At 47.9% G+C, this 17,590-nt stretch overlaps 1 long non-coding RNA gene across 1 annotated transcript in view; it reads left to right on the forward strand.

The window, feature by feature from the left end:
- The window catches only part of LOC108490539, a 27,645-nt gene extending 17,180 nt beyond the window's left edge, over nucleotides 1-10,465 (forward strand). Inside the window, exons 2-3 of the long non-coding RNA XR_001872315.2 lie at nucleotides 418-549; nucleotides 10,294-10,465. This is a non-coding gene — a long non-coding RNA (uncharacterized LOC108490539). The remainder of the gene's footprint in view (nucleotides 1-417; nucleotides 550-10,293) is intronic.
- Nucleotides 10,466-17,590: the final 7,125 nt, after the last annotated feature.

Below are 17,590 nucleotides of genomic sequence, written 5' to 3' on the forward strand. Positions count from 1 at the left end.
GAGGTGCCAGAGACACCTGACCTCCAAACCCAGCCAGGCTGCAAAATGGCTTAAGTTTGTTCCCTCTTCTCTTCAAGAGTTTGCAAGACAAGAATTTCAGCCCGCTGCCCAGAAACACAACGAGGCCATTAGCCCCCATCTTAATCAGATCTCTCCCATCCTATTAAGCAATTTGGAACTGTTTCTAGGGAAGATTTTGTTATTTCCCCAAATCTCCGGCTGTCTCATTTAGAGTCGGTGTTTAGGCGGAATGCAATTAACACATTCCAAACCTGGTTTCCCCTGAAATCCAATCAATTGTAACTCGTTTTCCAATCACGCCTCTTTCTCTAATTGTGAGCCGTGGCCTCCACAGAATAGCGATTTAAGCCAATTATTGCGTCGCTCGTATGAAAATTGTGCTATTTATGTTGGCAGCTCCCCACATTACTGATGAGCCTCCTCGAGCTAATGGAATAATGAAAACACAAAACAGATTTACCATGCTTAATAAGAGGAGGAGATAATGAAGGCAAATTAAAATGGAAGCTCAGATCTGCATGGAGAACGGTAATGTAGTTTCCTCTTTTAAATGAGCACTCGGGTTCTCAAATGCTGGCAGCGGGAGGGGCTAGAAACTCAAAATTCTATCAGACACCAGTGAGCCACTTGGCTTCATTTGGTAGATGGTGGTCCTCTGTCCCAATTCCTGGAGTTTGGCTGTGGTACCTCACCCTGTACATCCACCACCATCCACCAGTCACAAGAATTTCACCAGCCACTAGGTTCAGCCTAATACTTCCTGAATCCTATTATCATTGGCAGAAGAGGACCCAGTGAAATTGTCTCTGCAGGGCTCAGTGCTACGTGCTGCTCTAGCCCCAGGATTCTTGGTCTGTCATCAACCAGGGCTGTCCTTAGTACCATAGGTCTTTCAGTAGTATTCCTGGTCTCCATCTGTTAGCGCCAGTTGCATCCCTGCACCCCCAGTGGGGACACCATAGTTGTGTCTGGACATGGTCACAGGACTGAGAGGTGGGATTAAGGTCCCCAGCTGACAGCCATTGGTGCAGACCATGTGCCCACTGTGCCGCCCTTCCCGAGGAAGTGTCAAGAGGTCTGGGTTCCTGTATACTCTTGCCTTGTTGTGTGACCCAGGACACATCACGGCTTCTTAGCAGACTTCGGTGTCCCCACTTACCCACTCAGTCTTAGCTGATAAAGTTTGATCTGGGTCATGGAAAAACCTTACTTGAGTGAGAAGCAGTAGGCTGGGGAGAAAGTTCTGAGTAAGAGGGTAAGAGAGACGCAGGGAGCCAAGCTAGGGGAGGGCCAGAGCAAACATGGTGAGGTGCAGTGGCCCCTCCTCTCCTCTGGGTTGCCCTGCCACCTCAGGTCTGCTCTCTGCCTGTTTACTCTCCCCATCACCTAGAGCAGGCGTTCATTCTGGGGCCAGCAGGAGTCACACCAATGATTATGATAAATACCCAAATGATATGTTAGTGCATGCCTGTAACCCAAGCACTCCAGAGGTACAACTGAGTTCAAGACCAGCGGGTCCACACACTGAGACCCTGTCCCTCTTTCCCAAAGAGAGAAACACGTATAGAATGCCAAGGTGAAGCCTCTGCAGGGAATGAACCTAGCCCTTTTCCCAGCAGCTGTGATTCTTAGCCTGTGATCCTGGGCAGACAGCCCATTGCCAGGTGTCGGAGAGTCAGGAGAGAGAAGGAAGGTGCTCCAAAACTAGAGTGAGTGAAAGGGAAAAGAAATCTGTCTTACACCAACGGCTGGATGCATCATCTGTGCCAGGGCCTATTTTAGGCACCTTGCCTAACCCTCATCCTAACTGTTAAAATCTTCATTTCACAAATGTGGAGGCACAGAGAGGTAAATCAGCTGCCAATTTGCATAACTGTAATAGAGCTGTGATCTGAACCCTGTAGTCAGGTTCCTTAGTCTTTTTCCTGACCAATGTCCCTTGGAGCTGATGGCTGCATGTTGCATCTGAGAAATCCAGGGCCTAGCCAGAGGGGTCTCCTCACCTCACTAAAGGTTTTGTCCCCTAATCATAGCATGAGGAGTGATCAGGGTTTCCTACCCTGAGAGGATGTGTGGCAAGCACCCTCATTAACTAGGGCATGTTAGCTACTAATGGTACTGTGATCATAGCACCTGAGAGAAACAAGTGAAAGAAGATTTCTTTTGGTTCATGGTTTCAGAGGGTGCCAATCCTTCATGGAGGGGCAGGCATGGTGAAGTCGCTGAATCCATGGCTTCAGGAGTGTGTGGAGGAGGCTGTTCACATCACAGCAGACCAGGAAGCACAATGTGGAGAGCTGGAGGACAGGCACTTTCAGCAGCTTGCTTAGCCCTGCCACCTAAAGGCTCCACAGCCCTACCAAAACAGCAGGAGCTTGTGGGGGTATTTCAGATTCAAACCACAACATAGCATGCTAAGTGTACCTCATGCCCCACAATTCTGGCTACGCCAGGCCCTGGGATATTTGTACAGGCCTTGGATAGAACCCTTAAGATGGTCTGGATTTGGTTTTTCCACAGCTGTGTTAATTTGCGGCTTGGAGACCCAAGAAAAAATAACAGAAAGCCAAAAACATCTGAGTTTATGAGCAAGACTAATTTATAAACAACATTTGGCCACTAAAAAAAGTGCTCAGCATAGTTAGCGAGTGGTCAGTTTAGAGCACCCGTGTTCTTTTTTCTTTTTTTTTTTTTTAAACAAACAGAACTTTATTTTTATTTTAGTTTATTGACAAGGCTTTTCTTTTCTTTTTTTAATATTTTATTTATTATTTTTTATTTTATGTGTGTGTATGTATTGCCTATATGTATATAAGTGTACCCATGTTGTGCAATATTTTATTTTAAAAATTTCTATTGCATTTATTTGTTTATTGTGTGTGTGTTAGGGGTTGGGACATACACATGTGCCCTATGTGGCAGTCAGAGGACAACTTACAGGAATAGATTCTCTCCTTCTACCATGTGGGTCCCAGAGGTGGAACTCAACGTTTCTCAGGCTTGGTGGCAAGTGTCTTTATCTGCTGAGCCATTTTGCCAGCTCCACCCTTCTGACTTCTCCTACCCCATCCTTACCTTCTCCCTCAATGGCTCTTCATTCTTTTTTGAAGCCAATGCCTAGTTGTGTGACCTTTGTCAGGCTGCTTTAAGTCTTTACTTCTCAGGGAGTTGGGCAGGATCTGCAAACTCCCAGCTCTAGTGTGCGTGTGTGTGTGCGCGCGCGCGCACATGTGGGTGCAGAGGGGAGCACCTGTGAGTTCACAGAAGCTAGAGGAAGACTTCAGGTGTCCTGTTCTATCACTCTTCACCTTACTCCCTTGAGACAGGGACTCTCACTGAACCTGGAGCTAAGCTGACAGCCACCACGTCCCAGCGTCTCCTGTGTCTGTCCTCCCTGTAGTGCTCGGGTGCATGTGTAGTCATGTTAGGCTTTTTGTGTGGCTGCTGGAGATTTGAACTCAGGTCCTCATGCTTGTGCAGCAAATGCTCTTACCCACTGAGCCACCTGTGCAGTCCCCTTCCAGCTCTAAAATGCTAGAAGCCTCTACTCTGCTCCTTTCCTCCTGTTTCTATGCATCATATACCTGTGTATATAGCTCTAAGCCCATGTCTCATCATAAACCAGGAGGTCTGGGCAAGAAGGAGTCTTCTTTTCCACTGGGAAGCTGCCTCATAACACTAGTGGACTTCAGGTGAAAGAGCAGGGTGCTCGGATTGCCTGGGATGAAGCTTCCAGCCCAGGTACATTCCAGCTGCAGTCTGGTCCAACACTAAATGTTTACAGGGCTTCTAAGGTTTCCCACCACATTAAGCTCTAGGCTTTATTTCTGGTCTGCACTTGGCCTTTCTCTGTTCACTTTCAGTCAGGCATTTCCCAAGATCCTGTGGGCTCCAGGCTCCAGCTCCTTCAAGGGTGATGAAAGCCCTTGGCCACTAATCACTTGCAGCAATGATAACTCCCCGCTGGTGTCTAGGGTTTCTCAGAGCAGTTCATGAGTGCTGTATCTCTGCACTCTCCCTGCCACTTAGAATTTTATTTTGAGGCCTCTTTTAGAGAACACTTCTTAGCCACCTGCTCTGGGGACTCACAGCTAGCATGTGGGACATCGGTAGATTCCCCCTCTGGTCCTCCCCCACTGCCCAGGCTAGCCCACCCTGCCAGCTCATTGAGGGGAATGTCACAGGATGAGAGGACAAAGCACAGTGATAAACATTGCTAAACATGGGTTTTTCTCCTGCAGTCTTGACAAATACACGCAGAAGGCCGAGTTCAAATGCAGAGATAATTGTATTCCTTGGTGCTTGCTATTAGAATGTTCTAGAAGCCATAGTCTACCTGGCCTTTTATTTTTATGACCCAATAGATTTCTTTATGTCATAGCTGGTTTAAGTTTCTGTCACTTGCAACTGAAGAATCCTGATTAAGAAGACGCTGTGGAAGATGGACCAGAAACAGGTGGGAAAACTGGACAGAGTCCTCCAAGGACTTGGGGAAGTCAGAGACCCTCAGTTATTTGGGGCCAGACATTTTAGATAGATGAAGACATATCAAAGAAAGTAACCAAGAAAAGAAATTCTCTTTCTCTTTTTTTTTTTTTTTTTTATTTGAGACAGGGTCTCTGTGTGGTCCCAGCTGGCCCAGAACTCCCTATGTATTTTTTTTTTTTTTGTCTTTTTGAGACAGGGTCTTCCTGTAGCCCCAGGTATCCTGGAACTCACTATGTAGACCACGCTGGCCTCGAACTCACAGAGATCCCTCTGCCTCTGCCTCCCTAGTGCTGGGATTAAAGGTGTGCGTCGCCTCACCCAGCCCTCAGCTGTTTTTACTTTATAAACAAAGAAATGGAGGCTCAGATAAAAGGTATTTGCTAAGGCCTCCTAGCTTACAATTGGCAAAATCCAGTCATTAAATAAGCGAGTATTTACTGATCCTGTTGCCTGTTCTGTGGATGCCATGGGGCAAGAGCAGACAGAGCACAGCCATTGCTTGTGTTTACAAATAAAATTTTATTTGCATGCAGCCCTGTCTTTTGTCTGGGTTGTCTGTGGCGTTTTTTTTCACTGAGATTGAGTAGTTACTGCAGGGACCAAATGGAGAGAGAAGAGGGAAGGCCTTGGAAGTTTGGGAACTGATCACTCTTTCCCCAAGCTTTCCAGTGCCCACCCCCACCCCCCATTCCTCTCCATGTAAGATAGTTCTGATCTATGCCCATCCATGACCTGGGAGATGAGCACCTCCACGTTTTGCAAACCAAGGATGGACAGACCTTATCTGTGTAAGCAGATCACCATGTCAAGTACAGCCTAGGTATTAAGAGCAAAAGACTGAGGTGGGCAAGGCCCTGTAGTGGAGTGTAGCAGCTGACTGCTCAGTGGGAGCCTGGGATGCACACCTCACGTCCTCCCAGAGGTGGTCCAACAACCCTGACCCATGCTATGTCCCCCTCAGGCTCAGGCATGACCCCAGAAAAGCCTTTTTTTGGATGCTTTCACCTATGAATCAAGCAGAAGAATCCTGGGGTTATGATGGTGATGCCAAGAGCTACAAGCTGGTGACACCAAAAAGGGCAGCAAGTGCACTTAGGAAACCTAATGGATGTTTTCTGGGCCCCTTCGCAGCCCAAGTTTGCCAAACCCCGTGTCTTAGTTACTTCTCTTGTTGCTGTGACAAATATCTTACAAAGGCAACGTAAGGAAGGAAGGACTTATACGGGCTCAAAGTTCCAGGGTACGGTCCATCATGGTGGCAGGACCTGAGGCAACAGGTCACACGATATTCAGTCAGGCAGTAGAGAGATGAACGCTGGTGCTCAGCCCGTTTTCCTTTTTATCCAGCCTGAGACCCCCTGCTGTGTAAGCACAGGCGTGTAGATGGTGCTGTCTACATTCAGTTTTTTGAAACAACACCCTTATAGCTATGCTCAATGGAGTGTCTCCTGGTAATTTCTCAATCCAGTTGACACAGAAGATTACCCATCACACTCCACAAGAGACCAATCTGCTCACCAAAACTGCAATCTCAGCTAAGGCAGTCTGTAGATGTGGGTGTACAATTTGGAGTTCTCTGGGGGAAATGTCACTAGAGTCTTAACTTTGGGGGAGCTATGACATCTTAATTTCTCTAAGCTGAGGTTCCTTCACTTTCCCAAAGTGGACTGTCAGTTTGGAAGCTTCTGTGCAGTTGGAAGGCACTGGGTGAGGCGATATGGGAGGCTTCTGGCAGTCTGTGGTGCTTTGGTCCTTGGTCACCATCCTGCACTGGCTGTGATGGGAAGGCATCTCCTTTCCCCTTGGCAGAGCATCTAAAGGCCTAGTGACTCTCTACAGGATCCTTATCACACACACTCATAGATAAGCTACCCCTGTAGTGCCTTGGCTATGTGGAGACTTGTGTGAGGTGTGGACACTCTGGCTGCGACTACACACTTGTGCTTAGCTACCTTTCCTTCAGTGGCTGCCTCTTCACCACTCCTCTCGCCCTTGTGAAGTAGGCATAATCTCTGCCTCCCATTGGCCCACCCCCATACAGCCCAGGTACCTGTGTATTCACTCTCCTCTGCCCACTCCAAATTGCCACCACCTCTCATTTCTCATCACTTTGACAAGTATCTGAGAAAACAACTTAAAAGAGGATTGATTCTGGCTGACTCCATTATTCCTGAGCTTGTGGGAGGGTAGGGAGGCAGAACATCATGGATGAAGGGGAAGGCAGAACAAGACTGCTTACCTTGTGGTTGCCAGGAAGCAGAGGTGGGGGTATTCAAGGACAAGGCCAGGACACACCCCAGTGACCTACTTCTCCAACTAGGCTCCACCTCCTGGTTCCCATCATTTCCCAAGAATGCCTTAGATTATAAATCAGGGGATTCACTGATGAAGGTGAAGCCCTCATGATCCAACCATCTTCCATAGTGTCACCATCTGGAGACTGTGTGTTAACATTCAAACTTCCAACCTGATAGGTCTCAACATGGTAGCAGCCTCCCAACTGCTCGTTCTACTCCCAACCTTCCCTCAGTATCATCCAAAGTCTATTGGCACTGGGCAGCCATAATCTTTTAAAAATGTAAGCCAGCAGTGTCACTCCTCTGCTCTCTGACACCCCGCATGGCTCCCATCTGCCTTCAGACAATGGGGTATTTGGGACCCTTCCTAACATGGTGAATGTGGACTGCTATTATGGAGATGTTACTACAGAACAATCAGGAAGATGGTGTTTTTGTTTAGGTAAAATGTCATGAGAGCGTTGGGCCTCACCTTGAGCCATGTCTGGAAGATTCCACTGACCCCCTCCCCACCACCAGGAGGCCCAAGAGCCCCTGGTCAGTGGGGTATGCCTGTGTCTCCTCTCTGCCTTCAGAGAGGCTAGGGCAGCAATCTTCACTTAAGAATCTTTATTGGAAAATAAACACTTAATGGATAAGAAGCGCCATCCAAGGGACAAGTCAAAACGTCCATCGGAGGGGCTGCTGAGATCCTAATGAACTCCAGATGTTCCACAGCCTTCTTTTAGGGCAACCTGAGGAGGGAATGGGGTTGGGGGGCAGGTTTAGCCTAGAGAGGCATCTTTGCCACCCTGTTTTTTTGAGTGGGATGTTTGGAGGCCTCGTTCCTGCTCAGCTCACCAGACGGTTCATCTCTGCCCCTGCTGATCTCTGCATACCATCCATGGAGTAAAGTTATCCAACACAGAGACCAGAGGAAGTACAAGGTAGGGGTTGGAAAGGCAAGTCCCCAAACATCTACACAGGGACCCAGAGCCTGCCTGAAAACCACTATTCACAAGAGCTCCTTTCCCCCAAACACCCTAGGGGCTGGCACCTCTCACCCTGGCTGGAGTCCTGGCTCCCATTGCTAGCTTTGCTCCAGATAGCCTGGTCTTGACCCTTTTCAGGCCTGGGCTTTGTCCAGCTGTCATCTGGAAGTGTCTCCTTTGCTTCCAGCCTCCTTCCTTCCTTTTCTCCTCTTATCATTCCTTCTTGCCACTGACCTCCGTGTCAAGTGTCTGCTAAGTCCTGTGTTCTGTGTGTCTCTCCCAACATTTCCCGAGATACCAGGGGATTTGGGCTAGCTGACCCTGCATCTCCAATCCCTAAAACTGCTCCTACACTGTGCTGTGCTGGACACACACTATGCAGATATCCAGATGCTGATGAGGAGGTGGGGGTCAAATGGGATAGGCTTGGGTAACAAGAGCTGAGCTCCTTGGAGATGCCTCCATCAACTGGGGCTGATGGTTGGGGAGAGTGGAGGCTTCACCTCCACTGCCACCCGCATTGTCCAGTCTACTCAACCCTCAGAACCCCTGAAGACAGTGCAAGTAGTTGGAGTAGTCATTTGGATGATGTTCTGCCCCATGGTTTGAATGCAGAGGACTGGCCAGTAATCACAAAAGCAGTAAGAGTAACCCGGCCAGCAGGCACAGGGTCCTCTTGGCACCTCATCACAGCTCCCATAGTCATTGCTCCATTAACAGACCAGGAAGCCCAGCCACAGAGGCTGAGCACTTGCCCAGGGTCACACAGCAGGCAAACGGGGGAGCTGGGTGCTGGACCTCTGCCTTCCTGGGTTGGGATCTGTCCCAGGTCCACTTGAGGCCACATCCAATGTCTGCAAATCACCCAAAACATCCTTAGTGTGCATTGGAACCCAAGAGAAACCCAGTACTTGCCACCAACCCCCTTGCCTGGGTCTGCAGGGAAGGAGGCCAGATAGCCAGCTCCCTGTGAGGCTATGAGGAAAGGAAAGGCCTGAGCACCACAGGCTGATGTACGTAAGAGGCTTAGGTCTGTTCCATCCCTGTCCCCTCCCGTGCCCATCACTGCTCGGGTGTTGCAACTGCTGTCTGGTACTGCAAGGAACTCCTCTATGTCCCCGAGCATTCTTCTCGGGTCTCCTCCCTGGTTACCTGTATGACAAAATCCAAGTCAGCCTGCTTCATCCACACAGGAGCAGAGTCCAGAAACCCATTCCTAGAGAGGATGGAAACCCTGTCCCCACCATCCTCCAGGGTTCTCTGGCTGCTCCCTGACCCCTGATGTTCCTAGCTCATGGTCACCCTCTTTCCCCCGACTGATGCTGCTGGCTCTCTACCTGGAACACAGGTGACATCCTCCTCGCCTTGCCTCAGATGTCACCTCCTTGCTTAGGTCTTTCTCAGTCCTGATGCCAGGTCCCTTTCCTTCCATTGCATTACATGTCCAGTACTGACACTTAGACGCTCCCACTCACAGTTGAGCAAATTAATGTTTTAATTATTTTGGTTACCTAATTAATTTGTGGGTGAATGGAGCACAAGCATGCCCTGGCATGTGTGTGGAGGTCAGAGGACAACTTGTAGGAATTGGTTTTCTCCTTCCACTATATGGGAGAGGGGATCCAACTCAGGTTGCAAGGCTTGGCAGCAAACACCTTTACCCACTGAGCCATCTTACCTACCTCAAGTTGATGTTTTATAGGGTGGTGGTGATCAGGACCACACAGTCAGCTCATCTGTCTGATCTCGTCCCTAAAACTGCTGTTCAGATCAGCACACACTGTGTGGCATAGAACAGGAATGTGTTTGTGTCCAATTCTCAAGGGCAGAAGCCAGGAGTCAAGAAGTAGTCAGGGCTGTGATCTGTGATGTCTGGGTGAGAAGCCCCAGTGTGCTGCTGCATCTCTCCATCCTTGCCCCATCTCTACAACCCTGCTAGTCCTCTGTGTCCCTCTCTCTCCATCAAGGTCTCAGTCGCTGACTTAGGGCCTGTAACTCCTGACCTCAGTTCATGACCCTCACCTGATGAGTCTAAGGAAAGCCACAATCTGAGGTTTCAGGTGGACAAGAACTTGGGGAATGTGAGTCACCCCCTATGGAGGCAGAGCTGGCGGTATTTTCATCTCCCATTCAAGGCCCCCAAGGGCTTCAAGAGCTCTGCACATGTGGAGGGGGTAGGCTGACAGCAGCTGTGGCTGTCAGTCTCTGGAATCTGGAAGGGGGGAGAGGGAAGGATAAACCGTGGGGTTCATGAGACAGCGGCATGATCCTGGCTGATCCCCTAATCCTCACTGAGCCAGCTTCCCACAGTGGTAAGGACAATGGGGGATGTGGGCCTGTGCTGCACTCACTACCCAACAGTTCTCTCAGGACACAGCTCTGAACTTCCCACTATTCATGCAGTTGGCTCCAACCATTGGTCAAGGGGGAGGGGCATCATAGGACCTCGGCCAACTCCAGGGAACCTGTGCCCTTTCCTTGAGCAACTGTCACAAAACACTCCTTTCTCTCTCCAGTGGCTTTGGTGCTGTGCATGTGGTGAGCTGAAGACCTATCAATCATCTTGACATCCCAAAGAGATATCCGAACTCAGGGGGAAGTAGGGGCACAGAATGGAGTCGTGCACTTACAGCAAGCCCTGCCTGAAGCCCAGATCACCCTCTTTACCTTGTCATTATAAAATGTGATCAAAACTATTGATGAATGGGTCAGTTTCTGCTTGGGATGATGCAAATGGCAGGAAACAGGAGGTGGCACAGTACTATCAGTATTTTTGATGTCGTGGAATTGTATACTCAAAAAATGGTAAAAACGGGCAGTCAAGATGGTTCAGAAGGTAAAGACGCCTGTTGCCAAGCATGACAACCTGAGTTCAGTCCCCAGAACCTTCATGGTGGGAGGAGAGAACCATTTCTTGCAGGTTGTCTTCTGACCTCCACATGTGTGTCATGGCATGCAAATCCCTCACCTTTTATAAACACACACGTACATTCATGCATATAATAATAAAAAAGGGAGCAATGGTAAAAATAGCAAATTGTATGATATGTATATTTTACCACAATTTAAAAAACTATAAAAACCCTCTACCATGACCAGTGAGATGGCTCAGTGGGTAAAGGTGCTTCACTGTCGAGCCTGACAACCTTAGTTCGATCCCTGGGACTCACATGGTGAAGGAGAGAACAGACTCCTGCAGGTTGTTCTCTAACCTCCATATGCGTGTTTTGGCAAGCATTCACGAGTACAAACACACACAACACACACACACACACACACACACACACACACACACACGCACAAATAAATGCGAGGAAAAAAAACCCTTCTAGGGCCAGTCAGATGGCTCAGTGGGTAAAGGTGCTTGGGTGACACATAGAATAAATGAAAAAACAAAAACCATCACTAAATCTTCCTTCCTGTTCAAGTCCACTTATAGCACATTCTTGCACTTACAACCTCGAGTCCACAGTCACTCGAGTTGCAGGCTGTCCTAGTTTGTTTCTTCATTGCTGTGACAAAACACTTTGACCAATACCAACTTGGGAAAGAAAGGGTTTATTTAGCTTACATCCCGGGTCACAGTTCATCAGGGAGCCCAAGGTGGGAACTCAGGGCAGGAACCTGGAGGCAGGAGCTGGAGCACAGGCCATGGAGGAATGCTGCTTACTGGCTTTCTCCCCTGGCCCCTGCTCAGCCTGCTTTCTTATGCAACACAGGCCCACCTGCCCAGGGGTGGCTCCACCCACAGTGGGCTGGGCCTGCCCACATCACTCATCAAAAGAAGATGCCCCTCAGACATGGCCACAGGCCAGTCCAATAGAGGAAATTCCCCAACTGAGGCTCCCTCAACCCAGGTGTGTCAAGTTGACACTAAAGCTATCCAGCATACAGGCTTCCAGCTTATCCAATGAAACTGCCTTGTCTTGTTACTCCCTGGCTCCACAGGTGACCTGCATGGGGTTTGGTGGGAGCCAGTGAGCTTCTCTCATGGGCATTGTAGTGGTGGATTCCCAGAGGTTTCTGGGAAGAATACTCAGAATCCAGAACTGTATCTCCAGGAGTGGAAACTGGGGCCCAGGTACTGAGTCAGAGCAAGCTTACTCAGTCAGCATGTGACTCTCATCCATCAGCTGTTACGGATCCTTTGGGAAGGCCCTTCCCCTGCCAGGAACCTGCTGGAGGGGTGTTGAGGGTAGGAGGTAGCAGTCCCATCCACCTACATCTATCCCTATGCTTGGTCCTAGACCCTTCCCCACCAGATTTTTTTTGCTTTGTTCTGAGACAGGGTCTCACTTTGTAGCCCTGGTAGGGCTGGAACTTACTTTGTAGACCAGGCTGGTCTTGAACTCAGAGATCTACCTACTTCTGCTTTCTGAGTGCTAGAATTGAAGCAGTGGGCCACCACACCTGGGTGTGTTTTGTTGTTGTTGTTATTGTTGTTCTTGTTTTTTCCCACCAGATTTTGATCTGTAGCAGTTACCTGTGATGGTCAGGTGTCAGATTCTGAGGCCCTGATCAGGCAGCTGGGGGCTCCCCTCCCTCCTCACCTTGTCTGACCCCTTCCTCCATGTCTGACCTCCAAACAGTTCTTACAGAAATGAGCAGTTTCTGGGCCAGCTGCAGGTTCTCTGATAGATCCTGATGCCTCTGTGCCAGATCACAGACTTCTCTCCCTTCAGGGGCCTGGCAGAGTTGCCTCAGTTCTCCTCCTGCCACAAAAGTTCCAAGTCATCTGCCCATGTGTGAATTTTTTAGTTCGTTCATTCGTTCGTTCATTCATTCATTCATTCATTCACTCACAATACTATGAAATTCACAGGTAAATGGATGGAACTGGAAGCAATCATCCTGAGTGAGAGAACCCAGACCCAGAAAGACAAACATCACATGTTCTCTTTCATAGTGGATGTTAGTTTTGAATCTTTAGATATGCATGTTTCAATTAGAAACTGTATAGATGTCAGGAAACTAGTAAGGGGCCATGGGAGGGAGGCTTCATGGAGGGGGAGACAGAATGCAATGACATAAAGGGGGATGGGAGTAATGGGGTAGGAAGTGTTAAATGGAGTGGGGAATGGGGGGACAGGTCAGAGGAGAGACTATGGGGAGGGATAGCTATAACCATTATAGAAACTTCTTAACCTATATAAATATACAATATAAAGAGTTTAAGTGGATGTGACTGGAGAGATTGGCTCAGTGGTTAAGAGCACTGGCTGCTCTTGCAGAGAACCTGGGTTTGATTTCCAGCACCCATAGGGTGGCTAACAACCATGTAACTCCAGTTCCAGGGGATTTGACACCCTCTTCTGACCTCTGCGGGTATTGCACGATGTGGATGCATTTACGTTCATGCAGGCAATACACTCATACAAACAAAATACAAAATAAAATATTTTAAAAAAGAGTTTACATGGAGTTATCCTATAACAGGGGACAATATCTCTACTGGACACCATAGGCTAGCAAATAATAAGTCCAGTGCCAAGAACTGGTTCCCTCTTTTGAAGCTGTTGAGCAGGGGTCAAATGGACAAGAAGCCTCCATCTTAGCTGAGGAACTGTTGGCAAATGACAGCTGATGGGAAAGAGTCAGTTTTCTTTAAGGGTGTGAAACACTGAGTAGGTTGACCAGGCTCCAAGGGATGGATCCATACTGGAGGGTATTTGGGGACACAGATTAGACTCCATAGTCTTAAAAAAAAAAATCGTGTGGAGGGGTAAGTGGGGTGCAGATAGAAGAGGGGATCTGAACGTGATCAAAATATAGTGTATGAAATTCCTAAAAATTCAATAAAAAACACTTAAAAATAAATCCCAAAAAGATAAGTTTTAAAAAATAATAAATAAATAAGGCCAGGCGTGGTGGTGCACGCCTTTAATCCCAGCACTCGGGAGGCAGAGGCAGGCGGATTTCTGTGAGTTCAAGGCCAGCCTGGTCTACATAGTGAGTTCCAGGACAGCTGGGGCTACAGGAAGACTCTGTCTCAAAAAGACCAAAAAAATAATAATAAATAAAATATATTATGTAAGAGCAGGGAGATATCTCACTGGGATGCACCTCCCCTGGAAGTGTGGGGCCCTGAGTTGGAATCTTTAGAATCCATCTAAAGCCGGTCCGGGTAGCAGGGGAGAGAGGAGGCCGAAACAGGAGACACTGGGCCTCCAGGGCAGGGAACAACAGTTGAGGTTGTCTACTGACCTTCACACACGTGCTGTGGCATGAATATGCTTGCACTCACACACGCTGACATATGACTCTATACATGCACACATATGACATATGACTATATATGAGACATGCAAGTAGAATGGAAAATACTTGGAGGAGGAAGGGGACCAGCAGGAGGAGGGACAAGAAAGGGTGACGTGCGGTGTATGAACAAAGTATGTGATGCACATTAACGCACTTGTCATCATGAAACCCAGCATTTGTGGAATCAATATACACTAATAATTTTTTTTAATATTTATTTTTTAAAAAATATTTTATTTATTATTTTTATTTTATGTGTATGAGTGTATTGCCTGCATGTATGTGAGTGCACCTGGTAGTACAATGCTGCAGAGGTCAGAAGAGGGCTTCAGAGTCCCCTGGAACTGGCGTTAAGGATGGTTCGTAGGCACCATGTAGGTGCTGGGAATCGAATCTGGGTCCTCTGCAAGAGCAGTCAGTGCTCTTAACTGCTGAGCCATCTCTCCAGCCCCAAAATATTTATTTTTATGTATGTATATGTGTGTATGTGTGCGTGAAGACCAGGTGTGCAGATCCCACAGGGCCCAGAAGAGGGCATCAGATCCCCTGGATTTGAAGTTACAGGTCGTTGTGAGCTGTCTGATATGGATGCTGGGAACCAAACTAGGGTCCTCTGGAACAGCAGCAAGTCCTCTTAGCCACTGAGCCATCTCTCCAGTCTCCAACTAATAATTTATAGAACAGTACCCACTTTTCAGCATTGTCATGAGACTGGAGGTGATTTCTATATGCAGATGTAAATATATACAAACACCTGGGTTCATTGTTGTAGGGTGCTTCACCAGAGACGATTACTCAAAGTTTTGCTGAACGAAAGTCTTGCTGGTCTGAGACTACACAAAGGTGTTGGAACCCAAATGTGTACCTCCGAATCATCTCTAGGGTAAGCTTTTATACAGAGAAACCATAACCAGGGGTGAAGTTTAAGTTCCCAAGCTTACAGGTACAAAGCCCCCTGAATAATTTCTATTCTATTAAGTAACAATTACTATTTTGTAGAAGCAAGCCAAGCATAACCTACAGAAGCCATAAATCTGCAGTTAGCAGGTGCACTCCGGTACATGCTGACCTGTTCCCAAGACAACTGGGGTCTTGCTGACGTGTGTTCCCATACCTTGGGACAACTGCTTGATAATTTCAGAGACTAGAGTCAGCCTAAACTTTAACATGGGCTAGCTAAGGCCAAGAAGGTGCCATATCACATTATATGCATGGACAGACTTGCATATGTATGTGGACCAGGGTGCCTATGTTGGGTGGGGCTATAAGAACCTTTGCTCCTGTCCCAACTTGTTTTTCACTGTCACAATGAATGCTAATCTTAACTGGAATTTAGTGCCACCAGCATGTTCAGTGTTCTGTGGTGCCTGGGATCATTAGATCCCTGAGGAACAGTTCTGTGTACGATCCCTGTGATGTGGCTCACCTAGGTGGCATAATTGAGAATCCACATCCCTGGGTTTATGGAGACCACAGGAGTCTGAAGATTCATACACCTGAGGACATGCACCCACCCCTCCACAGGGTCAATGCCCCTCAGCCTCAGGAGGCCACGGGGAGGCTGTGTCACAGAGTCTGGTAGGCCAAGTGCTGCACCTTGACAACCTGCCTATTAACTAGGCCCCTGTTTCTTATCTGTTGGAAAAAGTAAATAGGAATAGAATATCCAGTGTTTTCCTTCCATGCCCCAGTGGGCTGTTTTGTGTCTCGGCAGGAAGACCGAAGCTCTGCTGGGAAAGAGTTCCATCACAGTGGTGGAGATTGGGCATACTGAAGACAGACAGGTCTGTACCTGAAGCCCAGAGCTGAGACTTGGTCAACAACCAAGCAACCTTGAGCAACCCTCCTCCTGAAATGGCACTGTAGAGCCCAGGCTGGGTTGTTGAGCAGACAGATACATGAGACACCCGTGGACTGGTCAGTCTTCATGTGACAGTGGAGACAGCTTTAGCTATAAGAGCCAGAATCACTCAAGACATACCTATCCCATCTAGCAAAATTTTTTTATTTTTCCCAGCAGGGGACATCTGGCCTGGAGACATTTTTCCTATAGCAACTAGGATGTGACCGCTACTGGTATCTAGTGGGTAGAGATCAGGAATGAGGCCGAGCGTTCTATACTGTGCAGGACAATGCCTCAAGACAAAGATGATCTAGTCCACAGTCTTCTGGTGCTGAAGTTAATAATCCCTAGTCTAAACAGAAATGGATCAAGGTTGGTTCAGCAATTCGGCAAGGCTGGAATTCTGAGTTGGAACCTCCGTGATTTTTTTTTAAGCTCACCTCCCCATTACAATATGGCTGCCATGGGTCTAAACATCACACTCATGATTCCAAAGAGAAACAGATCTGCCTCTCCCTTTCTCTCCTTCTCTTTCAAGAAACCCTTGGTTACAGGCCAATGACCCACACTGGGTCTCATATGCACTTAGAGGCCAGTCACTGCCCAAGGGTAACAGAGTGACTATGATTGGCTTAGATCAATTGATTCATCCCATAGGGCTGGACCTTGTCCCCTGGGACAAAAATGGAGTTAAATGAGCAAAGAGGTGGAAGTGGTTACCAGCCAGTCAAATTCACTGACAGTATTTTTCACTGTTAGGTCGTCCACCAACAGTGTCTGTTGCTGACAATTAGTCCATTTCCCCCTTCTTATTGATCCAACTCCCAAAGTAACTAAACAAGTTTAAAAGTACCTTATAGCTGGGCGTGGTGGTACATGCCTTTAATCCCAGCACTTGGGAGGCAGAGGCTAGCCTGGTCTACATAGTGAGTTCCAGGACAGCTGGGGCTACAGGGAGACCCTGTCTCAAAAAGACAAAAAACAACAACAAAAACCCAAAATAAAATACCTTGTTCTTTCTTCCAGTAACTTCCCTTCCAGGGCCGCACTGCTACTAAACTGCATCCCCTCTTCAGGGGAAAAGTGGGGGAGCATGTGCCCAGCCTGTCAGTCACCATCAAAGCCAAAGTGAACTTTTGGGCTCATCTCTCTTCTGCTCCCCATCCAGGTCTCTTAGGCAAGCCCAGCCCCTCCTCCCTGCTGGGCAGACCTAAGCTGCTTGTGGCAGCACCAGTATCAAGTGCATGCTGGGTATGATGGTGCACACCTCTATTTTCAGTACTTGGGAGGTAGAGGCAGGAGGATCAGGAGTTCAAGGTCATCCTTGGCTACATAACAAGTATGAGGCCGGCCTGGGCTCTACATGAGACTCTCTCTCTCTCTCTCCCCATATATATATGTGTGTGTGTGTGTGTATATATATGTATATATGTGTATATATGTATATATATATATATATATATATAAATAACGAGGGGCTGTAGAGATGGCTCAGCAGTTGCGACACCTGGCTGCTTTTGCAGAGGACCCAGGTTTGGTTCCCAGCACCTATGTGGTAGCTAATAGCTGTCTGTAACTCCAGTTCCAGGGGATCTAACACCCTCTTTTGACATCTTCAGACACTGCATAAACATAGTGCACTTACATACATGCAGGCAAAACACTCCTACACGTAAAATAAAAATGAAAAGAATTACAAACAAAACAATGCA

Source organism: Nannospalax galili, unplaced genomic scaffold, assembly GCF_000622305.1.
Source record: "Nannospalax galili isolate Female #2095 unplaced genomic scaffold, S.galili_v1.0 scaffold492, whole genome shotgun sequence".
Taxonomy (NCBI): Eukaryota; Metazoa; Chordata; class Mammalia; order Rodentia; family Spalacidae; genus Nannospalax; species Nannospalax galili.